Here is an 11230-nt window from a genome sequence, read left to right as displayed (position 1 = left end):
CCAGATCTAGTTAAGTTGTCATAGGCTTTTGGTAGATATGAAAATATAACAGCAGGGCTGCATTTTATTGAATTTAGTCTACTTTTTATTGGACATATTTCAGCCAATTGCCATTTTGACTATCCTGGCCACCCTTTTGAGAATTCAGTTTTTCTGTAATTTCAACACATCAAGAGAGCAAACTTGGAAAAATGCCTTTCCCACCAAAACTACCCACAAATTGCAGAATCAACACTGAACTATTTTGTAGTGATTATTTCAGCGACAGGATTTGAACTTAACATCCTCTGATCCGGGGGACTGAGATAATTTATTCACTCTTTATGAAAATAAAACCCAGCAATGTCCAAAGGAATTACCCTTTTCTGTAGGCTGAAACAATTATATAAAATGGTTTCCTTGTCAGCCACGGGAACAGTAGTCCTTTTGACATCACCATTTTTTCTAATACTGTCAAACATCAGTCTAAATAGAAATATTAAGATTTAGCACTAGTGCCTCAGACCTGCTGACTTGGAAGTGACAGTATTACTGCACAATTTAGTTAAAACATCATCTTTCTTTCTGAACAATTACTCTGTTTCATGGTTATTTGTATACTGTAACTTCTACAGTAAAGTGCATCAAAATCCAAGCTTCAGAATAGTCTGGTTTCAGGTCATTTTGAAGTGGAGAGAGAATTTTGTGCCCTATTCTCTAAAGAAGTTTGTCACATGACATAGTTAACACAAGTTTTGGTAATCAGACTGTGAAAAATGCTGTCACTTGTTTTAAGACTGATTTTGACATTCCAAGGCTTTGCCATCACAGATACACGTGGGGAGGCACTTGTTCCCTTAAAAAATGTCTAGAGACTTTAGCATTAAACCGGCAAAATCTCCCTTGGCTCTGGAGTTTGTAGAAATTATAGAAATTACAGAGCAGAGGTTTGTGACCTGGACATCATGGTGGCAAAATACCACAGTCTCCCCCATGTTACAGCTCCTAATTTACCAGCACACAATGACTTTCTATATTACTGTCTTACTCCTCCTCACCTTCAGAAAGTCTCTTGTGAAAGCAGCAAATGCATAAAGTGGTCCCTTGCTGTTGACAATCCCCTTTTCAGCTGCCTTTAATCAGTAGCAGGGTTATCCCATTAATCTTCACTCTGAGAGAGGAGTCATCCAACCTACCAGCTCACAGCTCATTTCCTCCAGGTCCCAGCAGACAACCAGTCTTTCCAGGAGCTTCTTTCTCTGACTTCTCTTGGTAAATTCTCATAGCAACATTTCCATTACATAGGATACTATACAACAAGAATATTTCTAGCAGTAATGTAGAGAACAGCAATGAATGCAAAGAACAGCAGCTGGGAAGAGCTGTGTGACTGTGTTATTTAAAAACCTTTCTGAATTTCCATTTTCATTAAAGGTAAATTTAAGCTTTGAAAGAAACAAGGTCTGTTTTTACAGGAAGACACAATCAGCACCTGTGCAGTCTAGAACTTGTTGCTTTAGCTCTAAAAATTAGGGAGAAAATAAGTAATTATTATTTAAATTTACAGGAGCAACACTGGCATCAGGAAAACCAATCTGCTAGAAGCTGGAGAAAATGTTGACAGAAGATTAAATGGATATTAAGTCTCTAGAAATAAATGCAGATGGCAAATTAAAAACAAAGAAACCCCTTTCTAATCTTTGGAGTGGAGGACTGTTGAAAGAGGGAGAGTGGAATACAAATAGTTTCTACCTCCTCTCGAGAGTTTATAACTTCATCAACAGAGGTTGATGGGATTGGGATTGCCTATGGCAGGAGTGGCCTTGTCTCCTTCAGGCCTTTTTTGTACTCCTTCTCTGTACACCCACTACTCCTTCTCTGCACACCCACTACTTCTCCAGTCATCACCCAGCTCCCTCACAGACAGGACAGAGCTGATGGCAAGAAAGAAATCTCCCCACTTTTTTCCACACTGTTCTGCCACCTGCTTGTCACATGCTATTGTTGAGTGCCTCTTCTCATTTAATATCAAATTTGGTAATGTTTTACAGTATATATGTCTGCAAAGAGGGAACTGACAAATTTTGACATGATTGTCCCGGTTTTGTTTCAGGAAAACTGACCCTTCCTGTGCCAATTTGTTTCCAGAGAATAAAATAGCAGAAAACACTTTCAAAGGGACAGGGGGGAAAGGCTTTGCTATAGCTTAATTTACTGTTAGCTAGGTAATTACATTTCCAAAGTATTTCTGAAACCTTTCCATATTGCAGTTCTCAATTATCAAGCCAGAGGACACTGGAAAGTGATAATTAGGTGTGAAACACCACTCATGCCCCTGCAGATAGCCCTCCTGCCAGCCATTTAACACTTACTCTGGTGCCAAAGCTATGAATGCTGTGTTTTTCAACAGCATTTGGGTGCTAATAAATTATCCAGCAGTAGGAAAGCAATGGCCTGCCCTAGATGGGAGAGTTTCACTACTGAGGTCATGGGCAGTTGTACCCCTGACCTGCAGAAACCAGACCTGCCCCATCCAGGGAAGGGCAGGACAGGCTTGTTGGAAAGCTGCTGTATTTCCGCAACAGCAGACGCACAAGTCAAGGGTGACTGTCCTGCACTCCAAAATGCCTCTTTTTGAAATGGAAAGCTAATTTATTTGTGGGATTCAATCTTGAGATGCATCTCAAGTGTGTCCAGAGTTGGATACTTGCCAGCTGGGGTTATCCCATGCAGATACAGTTGTCTAGACAGGTAAATTCCACTTGTCCTTTTTCCTCATTACTAAATGCTCCTTAAGCACAATTTACCTAAATCCTTTCTGAAGCAATACCAAGCCAAAAATGCTGCCCCACCAGCCAGTAAAAAGATGTCAAGAGTTATAATTCTTCTGAACTACATATGTTGCATTCACCTCCTTAGTTTATGGCAAATAAATTCTCCACTAGAAATAATATTTGTGTGGATTTACAGTTCAAATAAAGAGCACCAAAAGTCATTCAGCATCTGAACATCTACCTGGCTGCTAGTACATGGTTCAGAGGCACTAACTGAGTAGACATAAAGATGTCATGTCAAAATTGTCCGTGTGTGCTGCATAAGCCAAGTCCTATCCCAGGACTGGAAATTACTTACCACTTTATGACTCTTTGTCATAAAAGAGTCATATGCTTTGTCATGTGCTTCATTCTCTGTTCCTAGAATTTGCTGTGGAAGACACATGGTCTCTCTAAGTGATTTAAAGTACATGATACCAACACATCTGGCAGGATCAGAAATGGGCTCAACTGGGCTAGCACGTGGTTATCAGTGGTAGAGACAGAAAAATCCACGTGCACGCGCATTCAGATATATTTTCCAAGCAAGTGCCTGCTACATTCAAAAGCTGTGGTTGTTTTTCACTCAGCAATGGTATCAATCAGGGATTGCCACCATGCAGCAATATGGCATCATGGGAGGAAAAAATCTAATACAAATGAGATAAAGGCAGGACCCAAAGTGTTACAAAACATAGGCTTGCTAAAAATAGCTGTTTATTTTTGCCTTAGGTGCTTCAGAGCATCCTCAGAAGGCTGCAGGCTTTGGCAGGTCCTGTGTCTTACTCACCAACTCCAGTGAACGCCCTGTTGCACTGGGACTGGCTGGGGTGGGGGTAGCTGTCCTGTAGGGTGCTGTGCTTTGACCTGTGATAACACAGCAGTGGTTGTACAGCCTGTGAACACAGCTTGCACTGCAGCAAGTCGTTCTTCCAGACTTTGTTACCACTGAGGAGGTGGGGACCGCTGGGAGGGGACCCAGCTGACTCCAGCTGAACAAAGAGCAATCCCACCCTATGTGCTCAGCAATAAAAGCTCAAGGAAAGGAGGCGAAATAGGAGGGGGATTTTCACAGTTATTACATTTTTCTTCACAACTGTTACATTCTTTCCTCAAAAGGGCTGAACAACTGCCCACCAATACAAAATGTTGAGCATATTCCTCTTTTTAATTTGCTTGCACACATGGCTTTTTTTTTCCCTATTAAACCATCATTATCTCAACCTGTGAGAGTTTTTTCCCTCTACTTTCTCTCCATCCTGCTGGGGGAGAGGGAGTGAGTATTTGGCCTTTGGCCTGGGGCAGCCCAGGCTCCTAAGGGTACCACTAGATATCTGTATTTAGGCATAAAACTTGTTCTCCTACTGCTCACCCTGAAAGAAGTTTTGTGTCAGAATAACAGGTGTACAAAACCCAAAATAAAGCAGAAAGAAATTGAAATTAAGCATAGTCCCAAAAACTTAGCAAATACTCATTGTCCATTTTGTATGGCAAATTGAAGAATATGATGGGATAGAGACCTACATATCTTGCACATCTGTACTGCCTGAATCCTAACCCTATCCCTTCTCCTTCCCTTCCTGATATAGTGTTGGCTCATAACTCTTGGCCATCTACCAGGGCTAAAAAAAGAAGCTGCAACCAGTTCTCTGCGCTCACTGCCATGAAAAGTGCTGGCCTTGCTCACTACTGAGTTTATTTGGGGATTCCAGTTTAATGTCAGGCCCAAGGAGAATTTCTCACTTGTCTGCTCCTGGAAGAAACTGAGCCAAATGCCATACAAAAGTATATTTTCTCTCTATAGCAGCATTGTCTTTTGTAATCAGGGAGCTCTGCTGACAACCAAACATCTCACATATTGCAGGTCTTCAGTGAAGAAATGAAAACAAACAGTTGAGGAAAAATCACTTCAGAAAAAATTTCAGCAAAACTGGAATGGTTTAAGGCTCGTCTTTCTCTGTAAATATAGTGGTGAAGAGAATGAGATATTTCAGTGAAGTGCTCGGCCGCAGCAGAGGTACAGATGAATGGAACTAATGTATGTGCAACTAGAAAATGTTGAGTAGGGAAATTGTTCTACAAATGCCTTTTTCCCTTCCCTCTGATCCCCCTTGTACATGCATTCCTCTGGAAAAGTGCTGTGTTGTTGTGGCAAAGGGATCTTGCAAGTATGAATATTGATCTATCCCTTAGCAGAGGGAAGTGCTTGGGGTACAGTGTGGCTTGTGCCAATGTGCTGGAGTGCTCAGTCGGTAAGTTTTGTGCAAAGGAACTGAATGATTGGGGATTTATACACTCTGACAAAGCACCTTTGTCCCATCCTCTATGAGAAAAAGCTTTAAAATCCAGTACATTACACATTATGCAGTATACATTATATTTATTATACAGATAGTTTATATCTGCTATGCCAATATAAAAAGACCTTGAAGTAAGTAGAGTGGATATTTTTCAGCCTCTTTACATTGCCATAATATCTCATTGACATTTTATAGAAGAATCTATGAGACAGAGGCTAGTTATATGTTACATTTTAAGGCAAGCCAAAGATTACACAGCTAAAATGGGTCAGATAAGATGACATTTTTCAGCCAGAGAATTGGTGGCATCTTGCATTTTCCTACAGAAAACATGCAGCAGCTGTACTTGAGTTTATTTATTACACCTGAACATACCTACAGTGCTACTTACAGAAAGAGCACTTCAAGAACTTGGAAAGGGAAACTGGATGGCATCATCCACACTTTTGGACTTCCATTAAGTAGAGTCTTTCTAGTCACTTTTGTTTGAATCAGATACTATGGGAAATATTTTCAGATAACTTCTGATTGACTTTCTATTATCGTTTTAAAAGGTTATAAAGTGGCTGGAGTCATTGCAAGTGAAACTGTCAGGAAGGGGCTTTTCCAATTTTTTTCACAGTTGAACAGGATGTACAGAAGAGAAAAACATTTCAGTGGAAAATGGTAGAGATGACTAGCAGAGCTGCTGATCTACTAGATCAAAGGAAAAATGCTGATTTAACCTGAACAACAATCTGGAGCTTGTATTTTACACCTTTTTCCTACTGTCCACTACTAAAATGTTTACTTCACTATCCAGATTGGAATTTTGCTTGTGCATTCAAGTTGTAAAGAAATTTTTAATAATTTAAATCGCTAAGAAAAAAAAATCTTTAAATTAAACCCTGTAACAGACTTGGGGTTGAACACTGAATTTCAGTCCAGAGGCTGAAAATAACAATTTTATCTGCCAGGCTAGAGCTTCAGAAAGCATATCTAATTTATGATAATGGTTGATTAGAAACCAACACCATGAAAATTTTGTTAAACTTTCATCTGTGGATTTGTTTATAACCTTCAAAAGAATACACTGACTGTGGATGCCCCATCCCTGAAAGTGTTCTGCACCATCTCTTCCAACCCAACCCATTCTCTGATTCTATGATAATATGGTCTGGCTTTGGATTCAGCCCTGCTTTGGGCAGGCAAGAGCACCAGATGACTAAATGATCCTGTGACTCTGTAAGTGGTAAAATAGAACTTCAAAGCTGCTGCTCTTTGTTTATTGTAATGGGGAAGAAATTTATGAATTTTGTTTGCTCTTGGGAAACAGTTAATGGACTTTGCCTTGCTCTTTGGCTTGCAAACTCTTAATTAAATTTGCTGTTCAGACGTATTTCATTCTTTCTTGATAATAGTGAGAAAATTTGTATGAGTGACTTGGTATATCTTCTTTTTTAAAATCTTTTAAGGGACCCCCCTCTTTATGTAGGGCTAGTGAGGCACTGTGGAGCTGAGAGGTGACCAAATCACTGATAATGGCAGATAGGCAACAAGTTAAAAGATACCAACAGACTGCAGCAATTCTCCAAGCATGCACTGTTGCAAATATAATGTAATTTAGCCTTAAATGCTCTGCCCCTGACAGCTTTACTCCACTACTTGGCCCTTTCCATGTGCTAACAGAATGTTCACAGTCAGTGGGAGCACCTCAGAGGTATTGCAGCTTGTCCAGGAGCAGTGACATGATGATCTATTTGAGCCTTCCTGTGCTTCCTCCTGAAATTTGACTACTGTCATTATTGGGATCTTTTATTATTAATCCACTTAAGAAAGCAAGAAAGAGTGACTGAGTAATCACTGAAAGGTGATAAACTCCCAGAGTTGTTCTTCAGAAGGTCTAATGAAGCCCGAGCACCAGTCAGATCAGCAATTTGGCACACTGGTGGCTCCAGGGTGCAGTTCAGCTCCCCATGAAATCTCTGGAAAGACTCTGGGAACTAGATGATGCTCTAAATGAACAAAGGCTGTTGTTTCACAGGCTGAGTGACATTGAGTATTCCCAAAGGCGTTTTTATTATTATTATTATTATTAGATTAGAATCAGTTCTTAAATCACTAAATTGTGTGGAAATTTCCTATTCTAGAAGTAAGCAAACATTCAAGAGTATATATATTTTACTTAGCAGCTACCACAGAAAAATATACAAAGTGGGAATCTGTTAAATACAAACCCTAACTGGATATAAAAATGTATTCCCTTGACAGGTCTGTTTCTTTAATAGAGTTTCATTAAAGAGGGAACCATTGTTTTATGGAATATTCTGTGGTTTAATAAATGAAATATTCAGCCATGTAACGTGTCTCAAAAATTTCAGGCTTGCATTGTACTTTAATTTTTCAGCAGCATAAATTTCACTCAAATAACTCACTGTAAAAAGGCTTCACTTTGTTTCTGTGCTTGTAAAATACTTCTTTGATCAGCTTTGTTACCTCTGAGTTCATTTTTATTTATCCAATCCAGGTGACACTAAAGGTACAGTTCATTATTTAAAAGGTCAACAGATACTTGGGACTCAATTCCTATAAATCATAAGTTTAGGATACAATAGTAGGGTCCAAAATGGGGTGTAGTCTGGCATGCACACAGGCATATGAGTGTCCCAAAACCACTCTTCCACGTGACAGGGCAATAAGGCAGAAAAAGCACATGTGTGCTGTATGTATGGCTTTAATGGGAAGGGGAGACAGTGCAGACCAGCTGTGATACATCTGGTGAGGATGGCAACCCTGCCAGCCAGGCACATCACAGTGGCAGCATGTCATGGCCCCTCCCACATCACATTGTGGGATGCTGATTTCACCCTCTGCTTCTACCTTGATTGTTAAACACACAATAAATGGCACAAATGCTTCACTCAGTCCTATAAATACTCTGCATGTCCATCTAAACCACACATATGATTGCAGCAACTGGCATGCACTGTAATCTCACAATGATGTAGTTCTGGAGATACTCACTGATTCACTAATTAATTTAATAGAAACAGATTATTTTACGGTGATCTCTACCAAATGTCAGAAGGCCTACAGCCTAGACAGTAAAAGAGTGGATTTTAGCTTACATACAGAATATGAAAATTTTCATAGCCACAACCTCAGCACCGCAGTAAGTTCCCTTGTGTGACAACCCTTGATTTCCTGTGGGGAAAGAGTAAACCAGCAAATCTTAAGCTCAGCTTGTGTTGGGATACTCTGAGTGTCTGTTAGATTCCTTTTGCCCTGTAAAAGATTGGTTATGTACCCTCAAAAATGTTGACAACATAGAATTACACAACAATCACTTGTTTATAAACTACCGTAGCAATAATTGCACTTGAAGGTGGGAAAAGCAGAATTTCTGAGACATAGATGTCATGGGGGTTTTCTCATTATTAAACATCAAATTTTGTGAAGATTATCTCTTAAAGCAGAAATAACCCTCCAACAGCAACTGCTGAATGACACCCACAGTCTTTCACTCACATACTTGTTCTGAAACTCTTCCTCAGCCAACTCCTTGTACTTTTGCTAATCTGTCACCTGGAAATGACACTTCGTGTGCACCTTATATCAGTGACAGTGCTCAAAACCAGTCAGACATTGACAGCTTCTACAGGAAAATTCAATTAAGGTTGTCATGTGGAATAAAAACTATTTGATGTTCAGGCTTTTTTTTCCACTAATTAGTTCCAAATTTGTTTTAAATACCTGCTGAGAAGAATGCAGCGGAATTAGACCCTAATTCAGCAAAACCCTAAGCATGTGAGTTTCTCCATGACAACTAAAGTCATGGTAAAGTTTGCTGAATTTGCTTTGCTTTGAAGCTGTATCTGTGAAACTAAATCTCATCTGCTGCACTAGAGGGATGCAGTATGTAGCTTTTATAAATAGAAGATGAGCTATAAAGTCTGATCCCTTTTTCTGCTGTAAGCTACAGTATGATTCCTAGCTTAACCACAGAGCAAAAGAACAGCAAACTTGCCAAAGAGATGGTGTTGGCAAAACCCCAGTCATTATCTTCCAGCACAGTATGTTTGAAAGTGGGGAATTTTCTGAGTTCACTTTTGTCCTATGGGAAATGGAATCTCCTGACTCAGCTTTCTTCTACTACTCTCACACAAACTCTGGTCTAGGACAACTAGACAGGATGTTCTTTGGGAAAAAGACACTAGTCAAACAAATTCTCTAGTAGGATATCTATAATTTTCAGTGACCTTAGCTTTTACATGTCATGCAAATTGTTTATGCTTGCCATCACAACCTTATTTGCTCTTTTTCTGCACTATTTAAAGTCACAGAATGGTTTGAGTTGAAAGGGACCTTAAAGATCATCCAGTTCCTACTCCCCTGCCATGGGCAGGGACTAGATCAGGTTCCTCAAAGCCCCATCCAACTTGGCCTTGAACATTTCCAGGGATGGAGCATCCACAGCTTCTCTAGGCACCCTGTGCCTGAGTCTCATCACCCTCACAGGGAAGAATTTTTTTGTAATATCTAGTCTGAATCTGTCTTCTGTGATTTTAAAGCTATTACCTCTTGTCCTATCACTACAGGCTCTTGTCTATAGTAACTCTCAGCTCCCTTGTAGCCCTTTTAGGTACTTAAGGTGCTCTAAGTTCTCCCTGGAGCCTTCTTTTTCCAGACTGATCAGCTCCAAATCTCTCAGTTTGTCTGCAGAGGAGAAACACTTCTTTTCCTTCACCCCATGCTTGTCATGTCTGGAGGGATTGCTATTTCCTCTAGCCCAGGTTTCCTTAAAGCTTAGAGGACATAATTCCCCATTAGGGGCTTAACAGTGCAAATTCAGAATAAAATAACATCAGTGGCACTTTGGAATGCAAGGTAAACCCCTAATCTCATACAATAAGCTGAGATCCTTGTAGGTCAGTGGAGAGAAAGAGACTTTAAAATCTGACAAATGCCTGAGTGAAGGCATGAATGCTCCCAAAGAACTTCTTGAACATCTATGTAAAATCCAGACCTCATTGCAGAGGCCAAACTTATATTAACTTCAGCAGTGCCAATACTTCACCCTCAGTTTTTAGTTCCAGAAGGGTGGAAAGCCAACTTTGGAGAAAGTGATGGGAGTGGGAAAAAGGAGAAATGTTGGAGGTGCAATAAAAATTAAAATGAATAATTAATTTCAACTGAGGTAGAACTGGGAAAAATTGTCAATACTGACTGCTGTTTCAGCTGGGATCAGATTCTACTTATTTTATAAAGGAATATTTTAGCAGAAGATAAGCAATTTAGCAGTGTCTCTTCTGGAACTGCTTCCATGCTTATCCAAAGAAAAAGTCTGTCCTTCTCTTTTCTGCATGCTTTTTAAATTTATTTGCTCATTTCTGCCTTCTACGTGCTAACATTTTTTGAAAGTTGCTCGGCTTGGTTCTCCACTCTTTCCGTAGTATGAAAGCTTTATTGTTCCCTGTGAATGCTTCATCACTTTCCCCTCCCAGCTCCATGCTTTGGCACAAGTGGGCTCTTTTGAACTTCTGTGTGAAGACCACCTGCAGCAGACCTTGGAATGACTAACGTGGAGGTGGGCTGAGGTCAGCTTTACCTTGAGTTTCAAATGTGCTCTACAACTCTTGCTGCTTCCTACCCCCCAAAACGACTTCATTTCCTACACCAACTGCTAAAGCAATAGTCCTGAAAGAGGGAGCAATGATTTACAGTGGCTCTTCTTAACACATGAACATTAATTTTATTTATTGCAACAAGCACCAAATTTGCTAGAGACGAGGTCCATGATTGGCATTTTGAAGGAAATATGGTAGATTACTCAAATCTATGGATATACCTGTAGAGATTTATAGACCATTGCCTTCAACAGTTAGAATGTAGCATATGACTAGCGCTGAGATCATGTCCAATGTACATTTTGCTCATTTATTTTTGCAAGAGGAAATGAAATAGCTGCCAATTCACAAAATTAAAGGGATTTTTTGATAATAATATGTTGAAGAGAAGATATGTAGAGGTAGGCTAAATGAAAAATATAATTTAAAGGCAAATACATAAACACAGAACCAATACAAACTATTTGCTATTTTTAACTGCTTGAAAATTGCCTTAAAAAAAAAATCTCTCCTGTGAAAAGATCTATCCTAT

The 11230-nt window shown here is 39.7% G+C and overlaps 1 long non-coding RNA gene across 1 annotated transcript; it reads left to right on the top strand.

The window, feature by feature from the left end:
• The first annotated feature begins 1125 nt into the window (after positions 1-1125).
• LOC135444807 (uncharacterized) lies at positions 1126-1665 on the top strand. Its single transcript, XR_010439279.1, has 2 exons — positions 1126-1251; positions 1547-1665. It is a non-coding gene; the product is annotated as an uncharacterized LOC135444807 (long non-coding RNA).
• Positions 1666-11230: the final 9565 nt, after the last annotated feature.

Source organism: Zonotrichia leucophrys, chromosome 3 (genome assembly GCF_028769735.1).
Source record: "Zonotrichia leucophrys gambelii isolate GWCS_2022_RI chromosome 3, RI_Zleu_2.0, whole genome shotgun sequence".
Classification (NCBI taxonomy): domain Eukaryota; kingdom Metazoa; phylum Chordata; class Aves; order Passeriformes; family Passerellidae; genus Zonotrichia; species Zonotrichia leucophrys.
Note: the sequence above shows the minus strand (reverse complement) of the source record. Positions and strands in the feature narration are given on the sequence as shown.